The sequence below is a fragment of the Callithrix jacchus genome, chromosome 14, assembly GCF_049354715.1.
Source record: "Callithrix jacchus isolate 240 chromosome 14, calJac240_pri, whole genome shotgun sequence".
Lineage (NCBI taxonomy): Eukaryota > Metazoa > Chordata > Mammalia > Primates > Cebidae > Callithrix > Callithrix jacchus.
In genome coordinates this window covers 19333661-19354904 of record NC_133515.1, presented here as the reverse complement: position 1 = coordinate 19354904, position 21244 = coordinate 19333661, and the positions used below count along the sequence as shown (strand labels likewise).

Sequence of the window (21244 nt, the reverse complement as noted above, 5' to 3'; positions counted from 1 at the left end):
CAGTATTCCTTCCATGATTACTCAAGTCTTCATAAATCACTGAATATTAGAGGGCTAGAAGATGACTCTACAGGAACTTGTTTCTCAAGATACAGCAGTCATGTGGTTCACAAAACTACCTGCTTTTTCCCTGAAGAACACTATACTTTTTTTCTCAATCTTAAAATGTCAGTTTCATATTAGTAAGTAGCTTTCTCATTCTGTTAATTAACAGCCTATTTTTCCACATCCATGCCTTGGTAAAGAATGTGTGAGAAGTGTACCACCCTTATACAGTGCCTGGCATGTTCAAGGTACTCAGTAAGGGTCTTTTAATGGAATACAGTAAATATTTTTATAGTGTTACATAGTATGGATAATTCAATAACATGCATTTATGCTATGTGAATAAAATTTTTTTTTCTGTTTTGTTTTGTTTTCTGAGACAGAGTCTTGCTCTGTCACTCAAGCTGGAGTGCAGTGGTGGGATCTCGGCTCACTGCAGCCTCCGCTTCTCAGGTTCAAGCAATTCTCTGCCTCAGCCTCCCGAGTAGCTGGGATTATAGGCATCTGCCACCACGCCCAGCTAATTTTTGTAATTTTAGTAGAGACGGGGTTTCACCATCTTGGCCTTGCAGATCTTGAACTCCTGACCCGGTGATCCACTTGCCTCAGCCTCCCAAAGTGCTGGGATTACAGGCATGAGCCACTGCACCTGGCCAATAAAGTTATTTTTAATATAACATGGCTCCTAAATGCAAGCCAATGAGTTCATCTGGAATTCAGCCAAAAGAACAGCAAGTTATTCCCTTCCTAAAGATAAATTTGGCTTTATTATACTTTTACTTCATGAGAGATATAAGAGATTTTCAAGAGTAAATTTGATTATAAGAAAGTTTTGACCAGGTGTGGTGGCTCACTCCTGTAATCCCAGCACTTTGGAAGGCTTAGATGGGTGGATCACAAGGTCAGGAGATCGAGACCATCCTGGTCAACATGGTGAAACCCCCCCATCTCTACTAAAAATACAAAAAATTAGCTGGGCACGGTGGCGCGTGCCTGTAGTCCCAGCTAATCAGCAGGCTGAGAGAAAAGAATTGCCTGAACCCAGGAGGCGGAGGTTGTGGTGAGCTGAGATCGCGCCATTGCACTCCAGCCTCGGTAACAAGAGCGAAACTCCATCTCAAAAAAAAAAGAAATGCAGAATCTGGCTGGGCATGGTGGCTCACACCTGTAATCCCAGCACTTTGGGAGGCCAAGGCAGGCATATCACCTGAGTTCAGGAGTTCAAGAGCAGCCTGGCCAACATGATGAAACCCCTTCTCTACTAAAAATACAAAAATTAGGCAGGGTGCAGTGGGTCACACCTGTAATCCCAGCACTTTGGGAGGTTGAGGTAGGTGGATCATGAGGTCAAGAGATCGAGACTACCCTGGCCAACATAGTGAAACCCCGTTTCTACTAAAAATACAAAAATTGGCCGTGCATGGTGGCATGCTCTTGTCCCAGCTACTTGGGAGGCTGAGGCAGGAGAATTGCTTGAACCAGGGAGGCAGAGTTTGCAGTAACCTGAGATCATACCACTGTACTCTGGCCTCATAACAGAGCAAGACTCCGTCTCAAAAAAAAAAAATTAGCCTGGCATGGTGGTGGGCACCTATAATTCCAGCTACTTGGGAGGCTGAGGCAGGAGAATTGCTTGAACCTAGGAGGCAGAGGTTGTAGTGAATGGAGATTACGCCACTACACTCCAGACTGTGTGACACATCTCAGAAAAGAAAAAGAAGTGCAGAATCTCAGGCCCCACCCATTGAATTGGAATATGTGTTTTAACCGACCCTGGGAACTCCGGGCACCAGCCTGGAGCTCTCAAACATGTGTGTATATGTGTTTGTTGCAGCATGGTTTGTAATAACAATAGATAAGGGAACAACCCAAAAAGCCAACGTATGGAGAACAGATAAATTGTGATGCTGTCATACAATGACATGTATAAAGCAGTTAAAAATGAAGGAAGTAGAGCCATATATAACAGCATGGATTGCATCCAAAATCATAACATGAAGGGAAAGAAAAGCAAATTGCAGACTGAAATGTAGAGTAGGATATACTGTATACAAAATATAAACAGAAAACAATATTTTGTTTTGTTTGGGGTTACAAGCATGCTTAGACAGAGTACTGACCACAAAGACAAAATTAAGGACATGGTTTCCTCTGGGAGAAGGGGAGTGAAGTGGAGAAACTGAACTAGATCTGTGGTGTTTCATTTCTTTAAGAAAAAAATTAGAGGCCAGGTGTGGTGGCTCACACCTGTAATCCCAGCACTTTAGGAGGCCAAGGTGGGTGGATCACAAGGTCAGGAGATCTAGACCATCCTGACCAACACGGTGAAAACCCGTCTACACTAAAAATACAAAAAATTAGCCGGGGTGGTAGTGTGCCCCTGTAGTCCCAGCTGCTCAGGAGGCTGAGGCAGGAGAATCACTTGAACCCAGGAGGTGGAGGTTGTAGTGAGCTGAGATTGCACCACTGCACTCCAGACTGGGCAACAGAGCAAGACTCCATCTCCCCCCCTCAAAAAAAAATTAGGACTGGGCGCAGTGACTCACGCCTGTAACCCCAGCACTTTGGGAGGCCAAGGCAGGCAGATTATCTGAGGACCAGAGTTTGAGACCAGCCTGGCCAACATGGTGAAATCCTCTCTCTGCTAAAAATAAAACAGTAACCCGGTGTGGTGGCAGGCGCCTGTAGTCCCAGCTACTTGGGAGGCAAAGGCAGGAGAATCTCTTGAACCCAGGAGGCAGAGGTGGCAGTGAGCCGAGATCGCACCACTGCATTCCAGCCTGGGTGACAGTGAGACTCCATCTAAAAAAGAAAAAATTAGAATGAAACATAGCAAGATGTTTAAATATGATTTTCTAGAGTATGTATTTTCTGTGTTAGAAAATAGGAATAAGGGGAAAAAAGAATTAAAATAACAGGCAGACCTTGGTCTCCCTTGCTATGACCTTCCTATTCTTCTTTATTCTGTTTCTTGAACTCACTGACAGTAGCATCTAGATGATAACATCCAATAGCCCTGAGAGGGGCTGGATGAAGTGGCTCAGGCATGTAATCACAGCACTTTGAGAGGCCGAGGTGGGCAGATCATTTGAGGTCAGGAGTTAAAGACCAGCCTGACCAACATGGTGAAACCCTGTCTCTACTAAAAATACAAAAAATTAGCCAGACATCGTGGCACATGCCTGTAGACCCAGTTACTCAGGAGGATGAGGCAAGAGAATCACTTGAACCCAGGAGGTGGAGGTTACAGTGAGATGAGATTGTGCCACCGCACTCCAGCCTGGGCAACAGAGTGAGACTCCATCTCAAAACAAAATACAAAACAAACAAAATGCCCCTGAGAAGGCTTTCTTTCCATTCTTAACACATCAGACAGAACTGGACTAAAGAGGTGGGCACTGCTGGGCATGGTGGCTCACGCCCGTAATCCCAACACTTTGAGAGGTTGAGGTGCACAGATCATGAGGTTAAGAAATTGAGACCATCCTGGCCAACATGCTGAAACCCCGTCTCTACTAAAAATATAAAAATTAGCTTGGCGTGGTGGCGTGCACCTGTAGTTTCAGCTACTGGGGTGGCTGAGGCAGGAGAATCACTTGAACCCAAGAGGTGGAGGTTGCAGTGAGCCAAGATTGAGCCACTGCACTCTAGCCTGGTGACAGAGTGAGATTTTCGTCTCAAAAAAAAAAAAAAGAGGTGGACATCAGCAACATCAGCCAGTCAATGTGGAGGTGAGTGAGGCTGCTGTGCAGACTGGCCACTCAACTCCATTCCAGCCCACTTGTTCAGGGCCCCCTTCCAGAAGCTGGTACATTTCTTAGGCTTACAAGGATGCTACTGAGACCTGATTTCTGAGGATTTTCACTAGACTGGCTTCTGCCAAGCTGCCTTGCAGATGAGGGACGTAAAAGTAAAGTGCATTTGCTGCCATTGTCACTCCTGCAGGCAAGCTGGCAATAGGGCCTTTCCTGAGAAGGGGAGCTCTTGTTGGGATTTTTTTTTTTCGGTTGAGATGGAGTCTTGCTCTGTCACCCAGGCTGCAGTGCAGTGGCGTGATCTCGGCTCACTGCAACCTCCACCTCCTAGGTTCAAGCAATTCTCCTGCCTCAGCACCCCGAGTAGCTGGAATTACAGGCACCCGTTACCACACAGGGCTAATTTTTGTATTTTTACTAGAGACGGGGTTTCACCATGTTGGCCAGGCTTGTCTCGAACTCCTGACCTTGTGATCCACTCGCCTTGGCCTCCCGAAGTGCTGGGATTATAGGCGTGAGCCACTGCACTTGGCCTTGTCGGGTCTTTAGCTTTGGGGTGTCCAGAATGGTATGCAGGTGTCCAGTCTGCTGGAGTGGGCTGCAGCTGGGTGGTGTGTGCCCAGACCTGTGGAGAAGGAAGTAGTTAAGGAGTAGTTGTGACTTAAAAACAAACAAACAAACAGGTCTGGGTGTAATGGCACTTGTAATCCAAGCTACTTGCATTACTTAGTGATTCTCCTGTCTCAGCCTCCTGAGTAGCTGGGATTACAGGCATGACCCACTGTGCCCGACCTAATTTTTGTATTTTTAGTAGAGAAGGGGTTTCATCATGTTGGCCAAGCTGCTCTTGAACTCCTGACCTCAGGTGGGTGCTATGCCTGTCTTGGCCTCCCAAAGTGCTGGGATTACAGGTGTGAGCCACCATGCCCAGCCAGATTCTGCATTTCTAAGAAGTGGATGCTGCTGCCCACAAGGCTACCGCTGGAACAGCATATGTGGTGAGAAGTGAAATAGTTGAGTGAAAGGGTATGTGTGTCTTCAACTGCATTTCCAAGTAGTTTTTCCACGTTACTCTCCAGGAGAGCACTAATTACATCCTTACTGCATATGAGAGTTCTCTTTGCACCACATCTTTAGCAGCACTTGGTATGATCAGACAAGATCATAAGATTCTCAGATACCTAGATTATTCATTACTCCTCTACAAGAGAAGAAAAAGAGGAACAGACCTCAAGCAACATTCCCCAGACAACTCACAGATGGCTGCAGATGGAAACCTGAAGAACAGTCTGAGAGCAAAATCATGTTTGTGAGATGGGCAAGTTTTTTTTTTTTTAATTGCTGTCCATAAGTTTATTGTCTTTATCTGAAAAATCCTTATAGAAAACTGTTAGGTTTAGCTCTCAGCAGCCCACTCCTGAGCTCTGAGGAAGCTTGCCTTCTTTTGAGCTACCTGATCTTTCCTCTGAGCAAGGGACATTTTGGGGTGGTTCCAGCTCTTCTTCTTACCTTCTTTCTTGGGCTTCTTTTCATAGACTGGATTCTCTCATATAGCAGCATGAGCTTTCTTATACATCTCCTCCATCATGTCTGGAGTTACGCTGTTCCTTATGTACTGAGAGAACTGTTTCTTGTAAGCATCTTCATCTTCTTCCATTAAGTAGCGCATGTAATCTACAACATTCTGGCCCATGATGTGCTTCCGGTGTACTTCTGCATTGAATTCCTTGCTTTCAGAATCATAACCAGGGAATCGTTTGGTACTGTGAGAGATAGACAAGCCTCCATCCACAGCTCCCTTCAGGGCACCAAAAACGTTATTGCCAGTGGTAGTTCTGGCAAGGCCTGCATGCAAATAGCAGGTAAAGGTGCCAGGCTGACCATCAATGTTTTCCACCACTTGGTCTTCATAGATCTTGTCCATGCCAAGCCTACTGAGAAGTCTGCGGGCCAGCAGCAGGCCAGTACAATACGCTGCAGCGTAATTTGTCAGGCCAACCTTCACACCATATTTTGGCAGTTCATGTGCATATGCTGCGAAGACTATCATTATTATACCCCTCTGTACGGGTATAAGCAATCTGACAAATGATATCTCTGATATATCTGTTTGTTACACCAACTATCATCCTGTATTTGGGTGTGTTGTATTTTTTTTTTTTTTTTATACAAAACAGCTTTATTTGAGGGTCTGAGTCTGTGAGGGGTGAACAGATAAAAGAGGTATTTGTGATAGGTCATGAAGACCTTAAGGCCCTGGGGGTGCTGTGAACAGGGAACAGTCTGACATCTGGAACCAAAGGGCAGGGAAAGGTCCTGGGGCTGAGGTGGGGACAAGGGGTACCAGAAGCCAGTTGGGTCAGGGTGGTGCTGACCAAGGTCAGAGGCTGATGCAACAGACCTTCTTCTCCCCAGAGCCAGGCTCCTGCCCACCCTGAGCACTGTCCAGAGTGATGGCATTGGTCCGGGTGCTGTTCTGTCTCTGCTTGGATATCTTCTCAAAGCTCTCTTTCAGGACAGTCTCAAAGGCTAGCTCAACATTGGTGGAGTCCAGGGCTGACGTCTCCAGGAAGAGCAGCCCATTGTTTTCAGCGAACATGCGGGCCTCATCAGTGGGCACTTCCCGGGACTGGCTGAGGTCACTCTTGTTACCCATGAGCATGACAACGATCGTGGCTTCAGCATGGTCATAGAGCTCCTTCAACCAGCGCTCCACCACTGCTTGGTTAGGTCAAACACCAGGAGGGATTTTTTTTTTTTTCAAACCAACACTTATTGTCAACACAACCAGCCCACCCTGCTCCAAGAAGGCTATGAACAATGGGTGTCTGGGGTCTGTAGGAGAGAGGGGTCAGCACCATGAGAACTGCTGGAGCCACCACAGGGGCTGGTTCGGTCAGAGGCAGGGTCTGGGGGGCCAGCAGCCGGTGTGGCAGCTGCGGAGGAGCTGGGCCTGGGCTCCCCCTGGCTCATCTGCAGCAGGCCGGTGAGAGCTATCAGCTCCGGCCCACTGAGCCAGGCGGTGAAGCGGCCTGGGGAGGGTGACAGGCTGGGGAAGACCCAGGGGGACATTACGGGGGGTGGCGGCAGCAGCTTCAGGAAGCTTATCACCTGCTGGGGGGCCTCGGAAAGGTACAAGGGGACGCGCTGTCCTTGGGGCAGCAGAGGGTCTGAGAAGAAGATGTCTTCACGGCACATCACCGGGAACCCTGCATCTGGGTGTGCCTGCTATCCATTCTGATGCCCTGTGGCAGGGGCCACGGGCCGGGGACCCCTGCCTGAGGCTGCCTCATACAGCGGCCAGAACCAGGGGTGACATAGTATCCGGCCTGAGAAGGAGGCTTCTGAGCTACAGTTGGTCCCCCGGTGGGAGAACAGGGCCTTTTTTTTTTTTTTTGAGAGAAAAATGGTCTTTCATTCACAGGGAAAACAAACAAAGCAGTATCTGGTTTGAGCCATTTCCTCTCTGCAAAGCGCATCCCTCCTGTGGGCCACCCCTCCCCAGGCAGAGATGGGCCTGGACCAGATGTTTCAATAAGCTATCTGGATGCCTAAGGGCATCAGTGAGGGTCTTGGGGCAGGTTCCAAGTGTCCAAGCTTAAAATTTCTTTTGCAGGGGGGAGGTTTGGGGAAGTTGAGCTCATTTCCTTCCGGAGAGTTGCAGCCTCCATCCAGCTTCGGAAATAAGAGGCCCATGTGCTCTTCTCCACAGTCTTCCCAATCTCAAGAAGTCAGTCCCTGGGAGCCAGGAAGAGCAGCAATGATAGGTCCATCTCCATGTCCTTCAGGTGCCGACTCTGCTGCGGACGCACCAGCTCGTTCGGGCAGGAGCTCGCGATCCCCGCTGTCCTCTCGGCTCCTGGCCGGGGCCAGGTTTGGGCTGCGGCAGGCACAGGGTGAGTGGGCGGTGGCGCGCACCCGGCTGCGCTCGGCTGCGGGACTGCCCCGGCCGCGGGGGCCCTGGTTCCCCTGTAGTTCTTGGGTGGAGTCCGAGGACCCTTCCTGGTGGAAGGCGTCTGTGTTCTCCCAAAAGAGGAGCCATTCAGACAGAGGCTTCTGCGCTCAGCGTGGCGCCGACCGGGACCACCTTTGGGGGCCGCCGCCCCCGAGGCCAGGATGGCTGCGATGGCAGGAGGATTGAGCACTTGGAGCAACACAGGAGCACCTTTTTATTTTCTTAATGCTATTTTTTGGTGATCCTCTTCTGGTCTACAGAGAGAGAAAAGGGGCAAAGAAGCATTCCCTGAAGGGCTCAGACTCTTGCAGGACACAGCCAGAACTTCCTCTACTGTTCCAGACCTGCTACAGAAGTTTCTGGAGACCACGAGCATAGGACTGACCAACAATTTGAGAAGAAGGAAGGAATATAAGGTCTCCATATGCAAGCCTGGAGCCTGAAAGTCTGAAGTCCTGCTTGCCTTGGCTGAAATCTCCCACCACCTGCCTGCGTTTGCCATTGTCCCTGATCACCCCGCGGAGCTTCCCACAAGCCCCTCACCCAACCCTGCCATTTAAACTGTTCTTGTGATCATGTAAATACCTCTCACCGAACCCTGCCATTGTAACTGAACTTGTGGTCATGTATACTCCTTGCCCCTACCCCCACCACTGTAACTGAATTTACTCTGCAATACCCATGGCCCCCCAAAACTACCCAAACCTATAAAAACCAACTCCTATCCCACTGCCCTTTGCTAATGCCCTTTTTGGGCTTAGTCTACCTGCACCCAAGTGAATAAATGGCCATGTTGCTCACACACACACACACACACACACACAAAAGACAGTTTTTTTAGAAGTCGCGACCGTTTATTGAGAAGGGGAGGAGTATGCAGGCGCAGCCAGGGGCCTCAGGACTGATTGAGGGTGGCAGGGCCTTGGCCAGGGGAGCAGCTTGTCCACTCACATGAGGCCAGCCTCATTCACGCCGGAAACCCTGCCCCACCGGCCTGCCTCCGCCCAGTGTCAGGGTCCAGGTGCCGCCCCGGCCACCACTCGGTGTCCTAGGTGGCACCCAAACCTCCCAGGGTCTCCAATCTGCTCAGGCGGGAAAAGCGATGCCTTCCAGAGGCAGAAAGCCGCTCTTCAGCCCGGAGAACTGGACACCGTGAGGAAGGAGGTCACCAGAAGGACGAAGCAGCTGGTAAGCACCAGTGTGGCCGTGGGCAGCCTGCTCACTCGTGCAGACGGTGATCGAGGGTCTGCAGAGAGGACCGGCCTAGAGCCTCTGAGGACGGATCCCGGTGAGGAGGACGAACCCGGGTGAGGAAGACACACCCTGGTGAGGAGGATGGACCCCGGCAAAGAGGATGGACCCCGGCGAGGAGGACGGACCCACAGCAGGCTTGTGGCAGCCGGGTGAGCTTGGAGCAGCAGGCTTGCAGCGGGGGCAGCTGGGCGGGACTGGGCACGGACCGCGGGGGGCCTCGGTGAGGTTCAGCACCATGTCAGGGCGGGCAGGGCCGGCGCAGGCTCAGTCCTGGGAGCAGGCGTCTGTCTGTCTGTCTCCGGCAGGCGCCAGGCATCCCCATCATGTTGGTGTGACGCGCACGCTGCAAGCATCTCACCCCTCCTCTAGGCCGAGGAGCCAGGCTGGGCCACGGGGTGCAGCTGGGCCTGGTCCGGGCCCTCGGGTTCGGCTGGGCTCCCCGGCTCCCGTGTAGGGGCTCCAGGCCCCATCTCCTCGGGCATGCATGGTTCTGGGGACTGCTCAGTAGGCCAGGGGGACGTAGCTGGTTCTTCGCTGGGCAGCTGCGGGGAGAGTGGCGTGGCAGGGTCTTTGGGTGGCTGCAGGCCGTCGTCAGGCGCTGGGGCCCACGGAGTAGGGCTTTCGCAAAGCCGCTGCCCGTCCAGAACACGCCCAGCTCCCAGCGCCAGAGCGCCACGGCACTGCTCGTCACCAGCGTGCAGGGCAGAAGGTACCGGGGCTAACTCCTCCATTTTAAAGACAGGGTCTCTGTCACCCAGGCTGGAGTGCAGTGTTACTATCTCGGCTCATTGCAACTTCCCCCTCCGAGGCTCCCAAATAGCTGAGACCACAGGTACACGCCATCATGTCTGGCTCATTTTTGTAGAGACAGGGTCTTGCTGTGTTTTGCCTAGGCTGGTCTCAAACTCCTGGGCTCAAGCAGGCCACCTACCTCAGCCTGCCAAAGTGCTGGGATCATGGGCATGAGCCACTGTACCTGGCTTTTCCCCTAGTTTCTAGAAGACTGAGAAAGTGGAAACCTTTCCTTTTCACACTCATAAGGAGGAAACTCAGGCGAACTCCTTCCTCCCTATGAGAAAGGCTCTATGAGAACTGGTTATAACTGGGGCCAATTTTAGGTTCCTTTTCTGAAACTAATTCTCTAATCCATTTAAAAAAATGTCTCAAAATGAATTTCCCCTGGTCAACATGGTGAAATCCGTCTCTACTAAAAAAATACAAAAATTAGCTGGGCATGGTGGCACACGCCTGTAGTCCCAGCTACTCAGGAGGCTAAGGCAGAAGAATTGCTTGAACCAGGCTGTGGTGAGCGGAGATCTCGACATTGTACTCCAGCCGGGGTAATGAGCAAAACTCCGTCTCAAAAAAAAAAAAAAAAATAGCAGTTTCCATCACTTTTCAGGGAGACACTGATTCCCACCTAGACAAAAATGGCTCTTTGGGAAACAGGGAGGCAAGGAGGACTGGTTCTTGCCACAAAGTTTCATCCGTGGCCTGCTTCAGAAACACTATCTTAAGTTATTAAGTTCTTGGCTGGGTGCAGTGGCTCACGCCTGTAATCCCAGCACTCTGGGAGGCCGAGGTGAGCAGATCACTTGAGGTCAGGAGTTTAAGACCAGCCTGGTCAACACAGTGAAACCCCGACCCTACAAAAAATACAAAAATTAGCCGGGTGTGGGAGTGCAATGCCTGTAACCCCAATTACTCAGGAGTTTGAGACAGGAGGGATAGCTTGAACCTGGGAGGTAGAGGTTGCAGTGAGCCAAGATCACTCCACTGCACTCCAGACTGGGCAATAGAGACTCCATTAAAAAAGAAAAAAAAAAAAAAAAAAGCATGTGTCATGGTCCAGAATAATGGTCAGAATAGTGAAAGCAGTTGATTCTTTCAGATGAATTTCTTTTTCTTTTTCTTGACAGTCTTACTCTGTCACCCAGGCTGGAGTACAGTGGCACAATCTCAGCTCACTCCAACCTCTGCCCTCCTAGTTCAAGCAATTCTCCTGCCTCAGCCTCCCAAATAGCGGGGATTACAGACATGGGCCACCACACCCAGCTAAGTTTTGTATTTTTAATAGAAACGGGGTTTTGCCATATTGGCCAGGCTGGTCGCGAACTCCTGATCTCAAGTGATCCACCCACCTCAGCCTCCCAAAGTGCTGAGATTACAGGCGTGAGCCACTGCCTGACCAGTTTTTAATGGAAGAATATAAAATGCCTACAACAAAGCAAATATGTTGTGTTTATATAATGATGATTTTTCATAAACTAAACACACACGTGTAAACAGTGCCCAGAAAAAGACAGGAAACATTGTCAGCTCCCCAGAAGCCTCTCCTATGTCCCTGCCAGGAGTGATCTTCCTCACAAGGGTGACACTATCCTGACATCTAACACCTTAGGTGAGCTTTCACACTTTCTGTATGTCCACACAAATGGAATTATGAAGTACTATGTATATACTTCATAATTCCATTTGTGTGGACATACAGAAAGTGTGTTTTTTTACTCAGCAATGTTTGTAAGAGTTATCCATATTGTTGCTTATAGTCTTAGATAGACTGTCTATACTCATTGCTATAAAGTTGTGTGACCATAACACAATTTATCCCTTCAACAGTTGATAATCAATTGAGTAGTTTCATTCGGGGAGCTGTCATGTAGGGGTGCCACAATGAACATTCCAATGAAAGGTTTTTGGTGAACATATGTACAATTTTTGCATTGCTGGGATGGAGAGGGTGCATATGTACATCTCTGAGGGACACAGGGTAGTGAGTTCTCAATTCTCTGTCTTCTGGATGGTAACAGTGGTGGCTGCTCCTGTGGCCCATCTCGTGGACATCTTCTAGGAGGATTCTGAGAGCTCGGCCTGCAGCCACCCTCCATTATGCAGAAATGCTCCAGGCTAGTAAACCACTGCAGGGAATCACATTTAAAAAGGCAGATTCCAGCTGGGCGTGGTGGCTCACACCTGTAATCTGAAGGCCAAACTAGGTGGATCACTTGATGTCCGGAGTTCCAAACCAGCCTGGCCAACATAGCAAAACCCTGTCTCTAATAAAAACACAAAAATTAACTGGGTGTGGTGGCTTGCACCTGCAATCCTAGCTACTTGGGAGGCTGAGGCAGGAGAACTGCTTGAACCTGGGAGGTGGAGGTTACAGTGAGCCAAGATCGCACCACTGCATTCCAGCCTGGATGACAAAGTGAGACTCTGTCTCAAATAAAATAAAATAAAAAATAGATTCCCACAATTCCCAGTATGGTCACTTTCCATTTATACTAATTTAAGCCTCCATCATTTATATCCTCATTTACATTCTAATACTTTCCCAGGTAGATACATTTTTTTTTTCACTAAACTCTTCCCTTTTCTTAAAGCTCTCTGCTTGTTTATATACATATTCCAACCTATCCACATTGTGCTTTAAGGCACTTTGCCAATAAGATGATATGCTACTTTTTCTATTCATTTATTTATTTATTTGAGACTGAATTTCACTCTTGTTATCCAGGCTGGAGTGCAATGGCGCGATCTCGGCTCACCGCAAACTCCGCCTCCTGGGTTCAGGCAATTCTTCTGCCTCAGCCTCCCGAGTAGCTGGGATTACAGGCATGCACCACCATGCCCAGCTAATTTTTTGTATTTTTGGTAGAGATGGGGTTTCATCATGTTGACCAGGATGGTCTCGATCTCTTGACCTCGTGATTCACCTGCCTCGGCCTCCCAAAGTGCTGATTACAGGCGTGAGCCACTGCACCCAGCTTTTTATTTTATTTTATTTTTTATTTTAATAGAGATGAGGTTTCATCATCTTGGCCAGGCTGGTCTTAAACTCCTGACCTCAGGTGATCCGCCCTCCACGGCTTCCCAAAGTGCTGGAATTATAGGCCTGAGCCACCTCGCCTGGCTGACATGCTACTTTTTCAAAGCCCATCCCAGGTAGTGTGTACATCTACTTTTATTTAGTAGATTTCTTTTTATTCGTACCAAAAATTACTTAAGTGAGTTGCAATTATTTTTCCCTTCCCTTTTGAGGAAGTTTGTGCTTTTGGCATGCAGTCTGAGAATTGTTTAAAATGTCTAACTAGGCGTGAGTGCAGCAGCTCACACCTGTAATCCCAGCACTTTGGGATCACCTGAGGTCAGGAGTTTGACACCAGCTGGCCAACATGGTGAAACCCCTGTCCCTACTAAAAATACAAAAATTAGCCGGGCTTAATGGTGCATGCCTGTAATCGATCACACCACTGCACTTCAACCTGGGTGACAGAGCAAGACTCCGTCTCAAAAATAAATTCAATAAATAAAATGTTTAACTAATATATAAAATACTGAGGAGCTGCCAGCAAGTACAAATGTCACTTGGCCTAAAGTTGTGTGTGATATATATATACACACATTATATATATATATAATACACACACACACACACATTTTTTTTTTCATTTTCCTGGGGTTTATTTTCACAAGCTTAAAAAATGATAAATTTCTACCTTAGTATAATAATTAACTTACACATATTTACTAAGTTGAGACTTGATTTTTTAAATCTCAACACCATTCTGTACTAATTTGAATAGTAAGTATGAAAATATGTGTATGAGTATGATTTGGTAAATACACATATTCATTATGTACCCTGCTGATATTTATTCATTAAAAAGCAATTTCTAGAGCTCATACTGGGAGCAGCAGTGCCTCCCCCATGGAGAACACAGTGAGCTAGATGTCCCAGGCTCTGCCCTTAAGGTGCTCCCAGTCAAAAGTAAAACACAACATGCCCACACATAACTGCAGTGCAAGAAAGAATGAGAAGAAAATACATGTGGGCTAGTCAGACAAGGTGATGATACTAAGATTTAGGAGACAGGAGAAATTTCAGCTGGAGGGTTGCATATATTATGTGTGTGTGTGCAGGTGTGTCTAATTACAATACTCTAGCTGGAATACATATGTGCATACATATATATTTATGTATATTATGATGTTTTGACATCTTTAAAAAAAAATCCTCCCTCTCGGGAGGCTGAGGCAGGAGAATTGCTTGAACCCGGGAGGTGGAGGTTTCAATGAGCCAAGATCATGCCACTGCACTCCGGCCTGGGCAACAGAGCAAGACTCTGTCTCAAAACAAACAAACAAATAAACAAACAAACAACAAGAAAAATCAAATGAAATCAAAACAAACTCTCCCTGGGGCAGCCAATTCTTAAAGATAAGAACCAACAGGCTCAGATTGGAGCACGCCTTTGATGGGCAAATGAACCAATGCAGAGCCAGCCTACAAACTCGAGCAGAAAGATCCTCTGCCTCAATTATCCCAAGGCCAGGTAGTACCAGGCAACCAGCGACCATCCCTAGAGTCTAGAGCCCACCAGAATTAACCACACTAGCCAATCCTATACTGTCCCCCCTGCCCTGCCTTGCCATTCCTGTGAAAACCACCGTAAAGGCCACGGCCTGACCCTTCCGTGGCTCCTGGCTGTGTGGCCTGTGTAGCGGTATGCCTCCTTTCTCTAGGACTCATGAGTATAATGCACTTTGTTCTCCCCAACCTCTCCTCTGTTACCTCTCATAGCCACACCTGACTAATGATTTCCTAAAAGAGTACAAAGCAAGGATCAGGAAAGACTTTGTGAAGGTAATGTTGAGGGATGTATCATACAAGTATAGAAAGTTTTCAAGATTGAGGCCAGGCGGGTGGCTCATGCCTGTAATCCCAGCATTTTGGTAGGCTGAGACTGCTGGATCACCTAAGGTCAGGGGTCGAGACCAGCCTGGCCAACATGGGGAAAACCTATCTATACTAAAAATACAAAAATTAGCTGGGCGTGGTGGTGGGTGCTTATAATCCCAGCTACTCGGGAGGCTGAGGCAAGAGAATCACTTCGACATGGAGGTGGAGGTTGCAGTGAGCTGAGATCATGGCACTGCACTCCAACCTGTGTGACCGAGCAAGACTTTGTCTCAAAAAACAACAAAAAAGAAAGTTTCCAAGATTAAAAACTTGAAAAGGAAAAAGAGCTAGCTGTTTATGACTAAACAGACATGACATGATTGTTCTGTGACGTGGATCTGACTATGGCAGTCACAGAATTACAGTGGTCATCTCATCCAGCTCCAAGATAAGGGATGAGTCATGCTGTGGCAGAGCCAGGACTTGCACCTACGACTATGGATGCTTGGCCCTGCACTACTGCCTCCATGTAGACTTTCCTATGAATTAGAAAAATTATACTTTCTTGTCATATGTAATATTTTGAAAAGAAGTCTTACTTGTAATCCCAAGTCTTTTTGGAAAGTGAGTTAAGTATATAGATATCAATTAGTAGGTTGAATGATGACATTTGTAATAATTTGTCAAATTCTTATTTTTGGAAACTCTAATTGCAAACAATGCCCTAAGTTAAGTGTGTGCTGATTTGTGTCCCATCACCAATAACATGAGTTTGAATAACATGCTCCTGAGAGAATCTACAATTCATTAAGAAATCTCACTATCAGCTGTTTGCAGTGCCTCACGCCTATAATTCTAGCACTTTAGGATGCCCAGGCAGCCAGATCATGAGGTCAGGAGTCCAAGACCAGCCTGGCCAACATGGTGAAACTCCGTCTCTACTAAAAACACAAAAAACTAGCCAGGCATGGTGACAGGTGCCTGTAAGCCCAGCTACTTGGGAGGCTGAGGCAGGGGAAGTGCTTGAACCCAGGAGGCAGAGGTTGCAGTAAGCCAAGATCATGCCATTGCTCTCCAGCCTGGGTGACAGAGCAAGACTCCATCTTGAAAAACAAAAACAAAAAACGAAATCTCATTATCTCTGTTATATAACAAATAATTTGTCTAGTCTTTGTCCTGAATTCCTGGTATGGAGACTCTAAAAACCCTTTGGGTTTTTTTATTGATAAGGCTTTGTTATGCTACTAATGGTAGATCCCTAGACAGCCTGAAGTTGGGAGTTGGTTACCGAAAGACCAGCCCAGCCTGGTGATTACAGGGTTGAGGAATTTGAGTCACCTTACCTTGAAGAGAGAAGGGGGTCTGGAGGTTGAGATTAATCACAGGGTTGGTGGCTTAATCACTTGTACCTACAAAAGAAAAACTCGGTAAAAGCTCTGGAACTAGAGGCTTCCAGAGCCTCCTGGTTGGTGAACATGTTGATGTGCCAGGACAGTGATGTGCCCCAATTCCACGAGAAAAGGCCACCGAAGATTTGTATTTCGGACCCTCCCATATTTGTATATTTTACAGTGAAACAGTAATCGTAAGCATTGTGCTTTCCTGAGTCAGCCAGTTTTGCTAGCAAATTATCAAACCTAAGGGGGTCATGGGAACCCCCAAATTCGTAGTTAATCAGAGTGCAACTGCCCGAGGACTCTCTGATACTTGTGACTGATGTCTGAAGGGGACTGATGACGGTCTGTGGTGACCTTTGGTCTTAATCTGTGGTATCTGCACCAGCTCCAGGAAGTTAGTGTCAGAATTGAATTTCGGTACACCCAGCTGGTCAGGCCAGTTTGGGTGGAAACAGAATGTCATATTATCTATTTAAAACTTGATGTCCAAGATGAAATGCACAGTTATCATTTTAGATTTTCTTCCCTTCAAATTACTTTCAGTTCCCAAATTGTACCAGTTACCACAAATGTGATACCGTCTTTGTATTGTACTCATGCTCTTTGGAGAACAGCATGGCTTGGGAACTGCATTAGGTAGGGTTGTGATGGAAATAGAAGGCACATCCACTGGAATTAAAAAAATTTTTTTGAATGAAGATATGATTTCATTTTATTATTATTGTTATTATTTTTTGAAACAGAGTGTCGCTCTGTTGCCTAGGCTGGAGTACAGTGACATGATCTCGGCTCACTGCAGCCTCTGTCTTTCAGGTTCAAGCAATTCTCCTGCCTCAGCCTCCTGAGTAGCTGGGACTACAGGTGTGCACCACCAGGCCTGGCTAAATTTTTTTTTTTTTTTTTTTTGAGACGTCTTGCTCTGTCACCCAGGCTGGAGTGCAGTGGCTCAATTTTTGCTCACTACCACCTCTGCCGCCCAGGTTCAAGCAATTCTCTTGTCTCAGCCTCCCTAGTAGCTGTGATTACAGGCTACTGCCACCATGCCCACCTAATTTTTTTGTGTTTTTGGTAGAGATGGGGTTTCACCATTTTGGTCAGGCTGATCTTGAACTCCTGACCTCGTGATCCACCTGCCTCAGCCTCCCAAAGTGCTGGGATTACAGGCATGAGCACCGTGCCAGGTGGTGAATCATGAGATCAGGAGTTTGAGACCAGCCTGGCCAACATTGTGAAACCCCGTCTCTACTAAAAATACAAAAAATTAGTCGGGCATGGTGGCAGGTGCCTGTAATCCCAGCTACTAGGGAGTCTGAGACAGGAGAATCACTTGAACCCAGGAGATGGAGGTTGCAGTGAGCCAAGATCATGTCACTGCACTCCAGCCTGTGTGATAGAGCAATACTTCATCTCAACAAACAAACAAACAAAAAATACAAAAGTTAGTGGGTGTGGTGGTGCACACCTGTAGTCCCAGCTACTCAGGAGGTGGAAGCAAGAGAATCGCTTAGACCCGGGAGGTAGAGTTTGCAGTAAGCCGAGATGGCACCACCGCACTCCAGCCTGGGCAACAGAGTGAGACTTCACAAAAAGTAAAATAAAATGGGCTGGGTGCCATGGCTCACGCCTGTAATCCCAGCACTTTGGGAGGCCAAGGCGGGTAGATCACAAGGTCAAGAGATCGAGACCATCCTGGTCAACATGGTCAAACCCCATTTGTACTAAAAATACAAAAAATTAGCTGGGCATGGTGGTGCGTGCCTGTAATCCCAGCTGCTCAGGAGGCTGAGGCCAGGAGAATTGCCTGAACCCAGGAAGTGGAGGTTGCAGTGAGCCGAGATCGCGCCATTGCACTCCAGCTTGGATAACAAGGCATGCTGGTGCATGCCTGGCTAATTTTGTATTTTTAGTAAAGATGGGGTTTCTCCATGTCGGTCAGGCTGGTCTCGAACTCCCCACCTCAGGTGATCCACTGATCTTGGCCTCCCTAAGTGCTGGGATTACAGGCCTTAGCCACTGTGCCTGGCTGGCATATTCTATTTTAAGCATACATTTGTTCAATAATCCAACACCTATCAAGCACTGGAGTGATTGGCAGATCCTTGCTGTCAGAGCATTTTCCTAGTTCATGAGGGCAGCCAGATGCCATATCCCAAAAGGGAACTCAGCCTGAACTGGGTTGTCTGACCCTACCTCATCTCAGATAGTCAGTGGGGGACACAGAGCAGAAGCTGGAAAGCTGGATTGTGCAGATGAAGTGAGAGTACTCTCTCCCTCAAAAAGAATTCACTCAACAAGTATTATTGGATACCAATTAGATGCCATGCACTTTGCTGGGTGCTAAGTTGTAAACGTGAATAAGATATGCTCTCTAACTTTTCCCACTACTGGAAAGTGGTAAGTCAACACAGAACTGTATTACAGTTATTAAGTGCTATGGCATGAATGTTGGTGTACCTCAGCATTGCTATGTTAAAATCCTCACCCCAAAGTGATGATGCTAGGAAGTGGGGCCTTTGGGAGGTGATCAGGTCACAAGGGAGTCCTTATGACTAGAATTAGTGCCTCCACAGAAGAGGCCTGAGAGCTCCCTCTCCCCTTCCTCCACGTGAGGACACAGAGAGAAGGCACCATCTGTGAACAAGGAAGTGAGCCCTTACCAGACACTGAACCTGCTGGCACCTTGATCTTGGACTTCCAGCCTCCAGAACGGTGAGAAATAAATGTCTGTCATCTGTAAGCCACCAAGTCTGTGACAATTTGTTCTAGCAGCCCAAATAGACTAGGGCATTAAGAATCTGATGACGATTTAGAACTCTCAGAGTTTTTTTCACTAAGAAAAGCATAGCAAGATACTTTTTTTAAATTAAAAATAATATGCCTTCTGAGAGGATGCACATTACTTCTTGTACCAAAAGATGGAAACAACCCAAATGGATGGATGAATGGATAAACAAAATGTGGTCTATACACACAATGGAATGTGATTCAGCCTAAAAAAGAAGGAAATCCTGTCACATGCACAATATGCGTGACCCTTGAAGACGTGATGCTGAGTAAATAAGCCATTCACAAAATGTCAAGCACTTTTTGATTACACTTATAAGAGGAGCCTAGAGTAGTCAAATTCATAGAGACAGAAAGTACAGTGGTGGTTGCCAGGGGCTGGGAGGAGGGGGCAAAGAGGAGTTATTTTTAATGAGTACAGAGTTTCAGTTTGGAAGGATGAAAAAGTTCTCCAGATGCATGAATCAAAATTAGGTTCATACATTGCATCTGGCTGATGCATCTCTTAAATCTCTTTTAATTTATTGTTCTTGCTCCACCCCATCACCATCTTTTTTAATACCTTGCATTGCACTGTGACAGTTGCACAATGTGAATGTATTTTATTTTATATCATTTTTATTTATATATTTTTGAGATCTAGTTTCAGTCTCATTGCCCGGACTGTAGTGCAATGGCGCAGTCTCCACTCACTGCAACCTATGCTTCCTGGGTTCAAGCGATTCTCGGGCGTCAGCCTCCTGACTCGCTGGGATTACACAGTGTGCACCACTGTGTCCGGCTAATATTTGGGTTTTTAGTAGAGATGGGGTTTCAACATATTGGCCAGGCTGATCTTGAACTCCTGACCTCAGGTGATCCACCCACCTTGGCCTCCCAAAGTGCTGGGATTCCAGGCGTGAGCCACTGCTCCTGGACGTGAATGTCTTTTATATCACTGAACTGTGCAGTTAAATATGGTTAAAGAGGCTGGGTGTGGTGGCTCGCACATGTACTCTCACCACTTTGGGAGGCTGAGGAGAGTGGATCACATGAGGTCAGGAGTTTGAGACTACTCTGGCCAACATGCTGAAACCCTGTCGCTACTAAAAATACAAAAAAAAAAATTAGCCTGGCATGGTGGTGGCGTGCCTGTAATCCCAGCTACTCGGGAGTCTGAGGCAGGAGAATCACTTTAACCAGGGAATCAGTTGGAGGTTGCAGGGAGTCAGAGGTTGCAGTGAGCCGAGGTTGTGCCACTGCACTCCAGCCTGGCGACAGGGCAAAACTTTGTCTCAAAGAAAAGAAAAAAAAGAAAAAACTGATTAAAATGGGTAAATGTTATGCTAAATATACTTTATCACATTTGGAACAAGCCATGTGGAATGGAGAATGAAGGGACAGTATTCTAGTCAGTCATGTAAGTGGCAGTGATAGGCTCTTCCTTTCTCAAATAATCTTTCCCCTTTGGCTATTTGAAATGCATTACGGGAATTAAGACGAAAAAAGAAAACTGAGTAATAGCCACTGAGCAAGGAGTTCAGATATTTCAGTAGATGATGTGCTGGGCCACTGACCACTGGTGGCAGAATTCGTGCTGCAGGCAGGAAATAAAAGCCCCTTGCATGTGCAGGAAACAACAGTTTGTTTAGAGTCCAGAAGGAAATCTGCTCGTATCTGTCAGATTCTGCCTTAGGGTCAGAAGGCAGAATCTTCCCACACAGAATCTTTTTATTTTAATATTCACAAGAAATCCATGTACTGCGTGATTTTGTAGTCATTTTACAGACAAGGAAATGGAGATTAAGAGAAGATAAGCAATTTGCCAAGAGATCGTGAAGCCAGGATGTGGCAGAGCTGGAAACAGGAGTTGCCCTGTAAGCCCAAAGTATTCAGAAAGCTGTCACCAGGTAATGCTTTACTCTTCTAAAAGTTCAGCTTTCTTTTTCCTAACTTTACTTTCAGATATCATCATCTTTTTCCTCCCAAGCTTTCAAAGCTCTACCACTAGCATTTAACTGATTATTAACACTTAACTAAACTACATATACTGACCACTTACTAAGGACTATGGTGCTATGTGTGCAAGACAAAGTTCTTGGTCTTGGTAATTTGTAACCTAGATGGGTAGGAAAGTCATGTGCACATAGAAAGGTAACTAAGAATATCAGTGCTGAAGGTGAGACATACACACTTGTGTGTTGATGACCACAGAAGGGAAAATGTTATAAGACTGAAAGCATTGGCCAGGCACGGTGGCTTACACCTATAATCGCAGTACTTTGGGAGGCGGAGATGAGTCGATCACGTGAGGTCAGGAGTTCGAGACCAGCCTGACCAACATGGTAAAACCCCATCTCTACTAAAAATACAAAAATTAGTCAGGCATGGT

The 21244-nt window shown here is 47.1% G+C and overlaps 2 pseudogenes; both read right to left on the bottom strand.

Annotated features, from left to right (window-relative positions):
* Positions 1-5129: 5129 nt before the first annotated feature.
* On the bottom strand, positions 5130-5962 carry LOC100389952 (large ribosomal subunit protein uL18 pseudogene; annotated as a pseudogene).
* Positions 5963-6611: 649 nt separating this feature from the next.
* LOC100390673 (histone deacetylase complex subunit SAP25 pseudogene) lies at positions 6612-8438 on the bottom strand (annotated as a pseudogene).
* Positions 8439-21244: the final 12806 nt, after the last annotated feature.